This window comes from Gymnoscopelus braueri, assembly GCF_963280865.1.
Source record: "Gymnoscopelus braueri genome assembly, chromosome: 14".
Lineage (NCBI taxonomy): Eukaryota > Metazoa > Chordata > Actinopteri > Myctophiformes > Myctophidae > Gymnoscopelus > Gymnoscopelus braueri.
Window position 1 is genome coordinate 33,975,206 of NC_137619.1, and position 8,913 is coordinate 33,984,118.

Sequence of the window (8,913 nt, forward strand, 5' to 3'; positions counted from 1 at the left end):
GAAAGCGTGTCATTTTAGATTTCATACTTGTAAAAAGTAATTGCATACTTTGGCTATTCAAAAAATAGCAGATATACAAGCTCATAGCGTGTCACTTTGTGCTGCGCTATGAGCTTGTAGATCTACTATTTTTGAAAATTTTGCAAATATTTGAATATATACATTTTTAACTCAGATCTTTGCCTCTGGGGGTCCCTGGATCAAAATAATTGGAGATGGGGGTCCGCAGCCAAATACATTTGGGGGTCCTTGACATGAAGACATTTGTAGAATCGGCCTCAGGTCTTAATGAGTTAAAGAGGACAGTCGTGTGTTTTAAAGACCGACATCACACACTAAAACATCAAATGTCGAGGACAGACAAAACACACTAAAAGCACAATAAATAAAACATAACATAAGTCTATCAATACATATATAAAAGATTAACCCAGGATTTGAGGCAATTAATAGGCAAAGATAGACCTTAACTGGCTGTTCATCAATCTAGTGGCGTAGGAAGTCAAAGTTATGCATTGTTTGCTGGAGGGGAGAAGATAGAGAAGTGCCTGTGCTGGGTGGCTAGGGTCATTGATGAGACTGTCTGTTCTGCTGAGGCAGAGGCTTTATGCAAACCCCCAGGACTGAAGGAGCTGTATTTCAAGGATGGTCTGAGAGCCTTCTTGACCACCCTCTGTAGTGGTTTGCGGCCTTGTACAATCACTGTGATATGTTATGCAACCAGTTAACCCATTGAGACCCATTAACAGTTTTCTGAAAAAAAAACGTATGTTGCTTTATCAGTGGTGCTCAAACTTTTTCATGTCAAGGACCCCCAAGATGACATGTATTTGGCCGCCGACCCTATTTGTTCCAGGGACCCCCAGAAGCAAAGATTTGAGATTAAAATGTTGGCTTTAAAGTATAGATACGTATTCAAAAATAGCAGATCTACAAGCTCATAGCGTGGCACAAAGTGACGTGCTATGAGCTGAAATATAATGTGAACCTGTAGAAGTTGGCGAACTAGAGATTGGGCTTTCCTATAGCTATCAGAAAACACAGCAGTGATGTGATCCATCCATATGAGGACCTGAGTGATGGTCACTCCCAGGAATTTAAAAGCTGCTGACCCCTCTCATTGACATAAAGGCAGAGGTTGTTGTTGTTGTGGTACCAGGCAGTCAGGTGCCTAACCTCCAGGTAGACTCATCATTGTCAGAGATCAGGCTCATACTGTATATGAAGATTGTGACATGAGCGTATACTTGATGACTGAATTGGAGCTGTCCAAGGTTCAAGGGGATCTTTATTGTTACGTCTTGTGTACAGGTACATAAGAGTCAAACTATTTTTTTGTTGGGCTCCTGTAGCAGCATTAAACAACAAAGCAATTAGAAAGGGGTGTAGAAGGTATTTAAAGCTTTTGTTTCTCAAGCTTTACTTTGGCTAGCTCGTGCGTCTGATTATTCGGGGGGAAAAGCTTTAGCAATCTAGTGCCAGTGGCCTTGTGACTGCGGAGCCACTTTCCATTTGGCATCATCTCAAACAGTCCGTGGTTGGGGTGAGCACGATCTTTGATGATTCTGCCAGCTTTGCTGACACAGCGTTCATAGTACAGGACTTGGGTGGTGGGAAGATGACATCCACTGATGCGCTCGGCTGTCCGCATTACCGTTTTTCATTGCCTCACGGTTGACGTCAGTGCAGTTCCCATTCTAGGCAGTGATGCAGCCAGTCAGAATGCTCTCGGTGGTACCTCTGTAGAATGCCCGTAGGACCTTGGGGCCCACGCCGAACGTCTTCAGTCACCTGAGAAAGTATAGGCGTTGATGTACCTTTTTCACCACCTGTTCAGAAATGGTATAACTTCCAGACCCTCTCCACTGCAGCGCCATCTATGTAGATTACTTTCTTCCTGTAGTCCACCATCAGCTCTTTGGTGTTGTCGACATTGAGAGGTTGATTGTTCTCCTGGCACCACCGGGTCAGGTTCTCCACCTCTCTCCTTGTAGGCTGTCTCATCATTGTCCGAGATCAGGCCTATCATTGCTGTGTTGTCAGCAAACCTGACCACTAACTAAGTTGGAGCTGTGCATCCACCCAGTTGTAGGTGTACAGGGAGTAGAGCAGGGTGCTCAGAACACATCCCCGAGGGTCAACACAGAGACAATGAGGCTGCGTCTGATATATATATATATATTACTTCCCACTCCAAAACACAGTTTGTGTTAACTGCAAATGGGTCTCTATGCTCTGTCTTTATCTGATTTCCCTCACCCTCATTATCCTACTTATGGCACAAACTGCAATAATACAATGAAAATATACTCCCCCTCACGTCCCATACACTTCCTCTCCCTCTCCCTCTCTCTCTCTCTCTCTCTCTCCCTCTCTCTCTCTCTCTCTCTCTCTCTATATCTCTCTGTTTCTCTCTCTCCACTCACTGTAATCTGTTATCAGTTGACATGTTATCAGTTATCTGCTCTCCCTGTATGCTCGCTCGCGCTCTCTCTCTCTCTGTCAGGGAGTGGGACTGAAGCAGTGTGGCCTCGGTGTCATGTCTACTGTGTTGTGCAGACATTTGAGCCTATACGAGAACCAGTCCTGGCTGTGCAAGCGGAGATGAGTGCTATATCACCAATAATTTTAGATACCCCTCACCCACCAGGCATGCACTCATGCTTGTGTGCAAATGCGCGCACACACACACACGCACACACACACACGCACACGCATACGCACACGCACACGCACACGCACACACAGTCACACACACACACACACACACACACACACACACACACACACACACACACACACACACACACACACACACACACACACACACACACACACACACACACTCAGTAAAATCTTCAGTGTTCCGTCTATCCACTTGTAACCAAATGGACCTGTTTGGTTACATTTGTACACTCTCAGTGTAAAAATTAACACTCAGGGTGTTACTGCGTGCACACTCAAACACAAACGCTGCTGCACACACACACACACACACACACACTCTTTCCTCCTTCACGGGAGGCTCATGTCTGAAAAGCCATGTGGTTTGGATTTAGACAAGAACTCTCTAATGGAAAAGTGCCCTAACCTGCCCTGGGCCTGGATATAAATCACATTGCTCTTTTGATATGGAGCCAGGGCTGTTCTCTCTCTCCACTACCACTGTTATATATACAGCCACTGAGACAGGTGCACAGCAGGTGCGCTGAAACCCAGCTCCTGGGGCCTCATTTATCCCATTAAGACCTGAGGCTCGATTCTGCAAATGTCTTCTAAATCAGTTGTTCGCACACTTTCAAGATTTTTCAAAAATGTTCAAAAATAGCAGATGTACAAGCTCGCAGCGCGGCACAAAGTGACGCGCTGTGAGCTTGTATGTCTGCTATTTTTGAATAGCCAAACGCAAAAATCTAAAATGACACAGATGCTTTCCCGGTTTTAAATTGGTTAAAAAATATTATATTATTATATTTCTTATATATTCTCAGTTTGAGAATGAAGCCATGATCTTCTTAAAGATGCCTTGTAAAATCTATGTCAGGAGATTTGAACCCGGAGCCAAAAGTTGTACTGCTGAGCTGAGATATTATGCTTTGAGCTTCATGCAGTACCGCTTGTCAACCAGCAGTGGTCCTACTACCTGACCAAGATATACATTTCCTAATGGAAGAGCAGGGGACACCTGCAGTTGTATTAGTTATACTATAGAGCACCGAAGTCCTGACGTGACTCGTTCATCCCCAGGTTTGCGGAAGTAATTTCTCTATGGAGAATAACATTGGGTCATCTTAGAATCGTCTCATATAAGAATTGTGGTCCAAAAATAAACACCGCGTGTCGGCGTTATTGTCAGGGAGGGGGTTCTGTATCGTTTATGATAGTCAGTCACTTATATTTGATACAGTCTGTTTCTGGCGAAAATGTAACTAATTTGGCGGAAGTAACATTAGCGTTTTTTCACCGTCAGTTGATGCTTCATATCCATAAGAGTCAACACGCCGGGGTCATTTGTTTATTTTTGGAACACAGTTCTTATTTGACGCGATATTAAATACGTCTATGGGATTCAGAACGGGGGTGGAAAACTGCGAACCAGGTAGACAAACAAAGGATGTGTAAATGACGTCAGACTTCGGCGGTCTATACAGATAGGTTAAAATAACATTTTATACAAATAAAAACTTCACCAGGCTCTCATGGGTTGTATGAACCCTGAACATATGACCTAATATAATCACTGCTCATGTGTAGCAGATGAGCAGTGATTATAGGTCATATGTTCAGGGTTCATAAATACATGTATACACACAGATAAACCGGCTTGGACTGCAGCCACATTGTCAAATTAACATTTACTGTGTAATATTTGTATTGACTGCCTTGAGTTAAAACATTGTTTTTCGTCCCCTTGCCAGCAAGGGAATTGTAGCCTACTTCCATGTACTTTTACCATGTCTTTCTAAATAAAGTGTTCAATCAATCAATCAATCAATCAATCAATCAATCAATCAATCAATCAAAAAGAGCGATTTTACTGTAGGCCTACCTTTGAAAACTCATGGAATATTCTCCGCCACCGCGCGCACCACGGAGATCGCCGATCATTACTCGCACGGGGGTCCGGTAGAATCGGCCGGGGGGGGTGCGGGGGGGGGAATGGCCGGTCGCAATCCTCCATTCCAGAGCTATGGCCAGTTCAATGTGGCTTGTTTTGGCCAAAAACAACAGAAAACTGAGACATTTTTACTTTTATAAATCCTTTAGCATGAATGGAAAGTAGCTTTTTTTTTTGTGATCACGTGATTTCTGGGTGTACTCTTCTTCGGTGGTGCATCAGGTCAAAATTTGTGTCAGATCCTGTGTCTAGGTGAGACATGAGCTTTGACACGATATGTATGTCTCAATAGAAGAGCAGGGAGACAAAATACAATACAAATACACCAAATCTCTTGGCTTTGCGCATTGAGGGCTTGTAGATCGGCTATTTTTGTCTAATGTTCCCCCCAGAATATGGACGCTGTGGTTCAAGTGGTTAAAGATCATTTTTGTTTGACACCTTTTTGGCTTGGATTGAGTAATCTCAATAATAATTGTTTTTTTTAGCAAAGTATATTCCAAAGCATTTTAGTGTGTGTTTGTGAAGGGTGTGTGGGTGAGGAGGCAGGCTAACAGGTGGGTGTAAGGGTGGTGCAGCTCTCAACGGGTGTTACTGGTGTGCTGTCCAATCTGGACAGACATTATAGAATGGATTTCTTGTCCGGGAAGCTCAGTCGGTAGAGCGCTCGCCTTTTGACCTTTAGGTCATGGGTTCGATCCCGGGCACCACCAACTCAGCGTATGGTAGCAAGGCTTGTGTGTGGTAAGTCATGTGGTAAGTACTGGGAGCTGATGGTAGGTGTTGCGCTCCACCTCAGCGATCTAGCGCATCGCGAAAAACGGGGATAGACTCCTGCGCTCTGGCTGATACCGAGCCTCTCAGACCTACTTGTTCAGTCTGTGTTTAATCTTTTGCACTTAGTTACTAGTCAAAAAACACAACTTCTTTTTTGGGCATACCATTATAAGAAAAATAATTGAATTATATAAATAATATATAAAAAATAAATAGAAATAGCAAAAATAGCAGATCTACAAGCTCACAACACGTTGCATCGCTTGTAGATCGGATATTTTCCACGTTACACAACAAAATATAAAATAGGGTTAGTGGTTAAGCAGCGCTGAGGCTAAGGCCATGCTCCTAATAAATCTGTCTTCGATAAACCCAAAGCAGTTCACAGGTGATGCCAATCTTATGCACAACGCTCAGCCACACCTCTGCCAAATCATGGGCAAAGCCAATACTTTCACTGTTTAGTTGCAGAGAGATTATTGGCGATGCCATGCACAGCCCATTGAGTTACACAGGTCACACACACACACACACACACACACACACACACACACACACACACACACACACACACACACACACACACACACACAATACAAAGCAGGAAGCAGACTCCTCTACAACAACACAAGTTCAGGCGAGGGGGAAGCGTGATGTCCAAACAGATAAAGGGATTTACCTCACAGACTTGTACTTCCCCCATAAAAAAAGCAGGATTTTCATGGCATGGGGGGACACACATTTTCATAATAATCCAAATCTCCCATGCACAGAAAAAGACGGCAGAGATTAAATGAGACCAAATCAGATGTAATGGTGTCAGATGTATTGAGAAAACTGTCATTCAGATGTCATCACATCACAACAAATTCAAGGTATGCAACATTGACAACTGGTAACAATTGCAGCAAAGTTTATAGAAGGTACACTATTAATACCCTCAGCATGCATTTATCTTTCAAAGGTGAAAGTAAATCATTAAAATATTAAAGTGTGTGTGTGTGTGTGTGTGTGTGTGTGTGAGTGTGTGTGTGTGTGTGTGTGTGTGTGTGTGTGTGTGTGTGTGTGTGTGTGTGTGTGTGTGTGTGTGTGTGTGTGTGTGTGTGTGTGTGTGGGGGGGGGGTGTGTGTGTGTGTGTGTGTGTGTGTGTGTGTGTGTGTGTGTGTGTGTGTGTGCGTGCGCGCGCGCGTGCGTGCGTGCGTGTCTGTGAGGGTGGGGGGTTCCATCAATGGTGTCTGCCATGGAAATACCTCCCCCCATCTCTTCCAAATGACTTAACCGAGGGAATTCTGTCGCTGGGCCTTTTGTTTGTGGGAACACGGACCCTGGGTTGCAGAGCAGCATCTAATGCCATGAGAAACCTCTCGTCAAAGGTTTCTAGCAGCCCCATGTGTCACTGTGAGAGACCCAGCTGTATGACACTGGTGCCAACGAGAGGGGGGGGGGGGACTGGAGCAAGGGGAGCGAGAAATGCACTAGTGAAAGGCAAAATGTTTATTCATTGTGCTCACACATACAACACAGGGGAATAAATATATGCACACGCACACAGTATACAAATTTAATTTGATTATTTGGCAATACTGTTAACTCGTTGCACGTTACTACGCGTTGAGAGCTGTACTTTTTTTTTTTCAGTGAAGATATTTAGTGTAGAGGGAAAAAGGAGGAGGGGCTAGTATGGACCCCTGGGGAATGCCGGTCAACCAAGTACAATAGGGTTTGTGAAGTGTGCTGTTGAATATATTTTGAATAACGCCTCCACCTCCACTAATCTTGGAAGTCAATTCCAGGCAAACAGTTTGTATGGGATATCAAAACCCTGCTTGAATCATGTTTCTGCAACAAACTGTGACATTTGCAGCATTCTTGGCGCCCCCTATGGGTGTAAGTGAAATCGCTTGTCTGTGTGTTTAGAGGCCCCTCAATGTGTGAAATTTCCGGTACGTCCATGATCTTTTGTTTTATTTATTTATTTTTGGGCTTTGTTATGCCTTTATTGATAGGATAGTAGGTTGGCAGGAAATGGGAGAGAGATGGGGAGTGACATGTAGCAAAGGCCGTCGGGATCGGGACTCGAACCAGTGAGTCAGGCTACTTTGGAGCCTAGGTGCCCGGACCGCTACGCCAGCGGTCCGGGCCGGAAATAATTATTTTAAATAGGCCCCTCCACAAACATTGTAAGGCAATCATAGGCAATCGGAATAGAATATAAAAAATCTGAAGGATGGATGTTTGACTTGACTCCAGAGATAACGTGTACCGTGTGAGTTTTGGACAAAATCTGTAGGAGCAGTAGCTACTAGTGAACTGGCGCTGGAGATAATAAATAACATGCAAAGTTAGTTCGGGGCATTTTCACCATGGGACGTGCATGCAGGGATATTTGTCTATGATTTGCAGCACAGAATCCTGCGTGGATCAGTGGGAAAAAGACAGCGGACAGTCAGTGGAGAATGAGGTGCTAAAGAGATGGGGGGAGGCAGAGGCAGGCAGGCATGCGCTAACATCATCAGAATTTTGTGAGCAACAAGAATGCTGCAACAACAAGGTCATAGATGGCTGGGGCCCCCTGACTGACACAGTCTACTAACTTACTCTGTCATACACACTACAGCCACAACAACCACACAAATACTGAGCTTTTGCTTTTTGGGTCAACCCTAAGGTCACATCAAGTGATGTATCATCTGACATTTAACCTGTGTGCAACTCTCCATCTCTAACTATTTGTCTTTACTTTTTTGGAACACACTGAGACCCTCAGTCCAATTATTTAACCACTTAAGACCTATACGTTGTTATACCTTTACGTTGTTATACCTTTCTATGAACTATACGTTGTTATAAAAACCGGGAAAGCATCTGTGTCACTTTAGATACTGCAATGTATATTGTTTTCAAAGTTTTTCTGAAAACTTACTGTAGGTTAGGATTTAGAAGGCGTTTTAAAAATCGGTCTCAGGTGTAAATGGGTTAACCACTTAACCCTATGTACTGGGGTATATAGGGTTAAGTGGGTCCCCCAGGGGTCTGTACTCAGCCACCTAATTTTTCCCCTCTACACCGACTCTCTTTGCCTATTTTGGTTAAGGTTAAGATTTAGAGGTTAAGGTCAGTCAGCGCAGTGATGGAAGAAGTACTCACATGTTGTAAATACTCAAGTAAAAATACCTTAACATTTTACTTACCCATTTTCAACCTATCTTCATATAATTGGTCCTCACTAATGCTCATGATAGTATGGTACCATTTTTGTTTACTCTGTCTGTGTCTCAGACGAGGGCTGTGGACAGTTCAGAAACCCGCTTACCAGTGACATTATCGATGTGGAATCCAAGCTAATGCAGGCTTTCTATTCCTGGAAAGTTAGTATGCTATAATGGAAGCCATTGTTCTCACGTTCAATTGTTTTAAATAAAACCTGCCTGGCGAGTGAGTAGATTTTTTTTATAACCAATTTATCATGAACATTAGTGAGGACCAATTATATGAAGATAGGTTGAAAATGGGTGAAG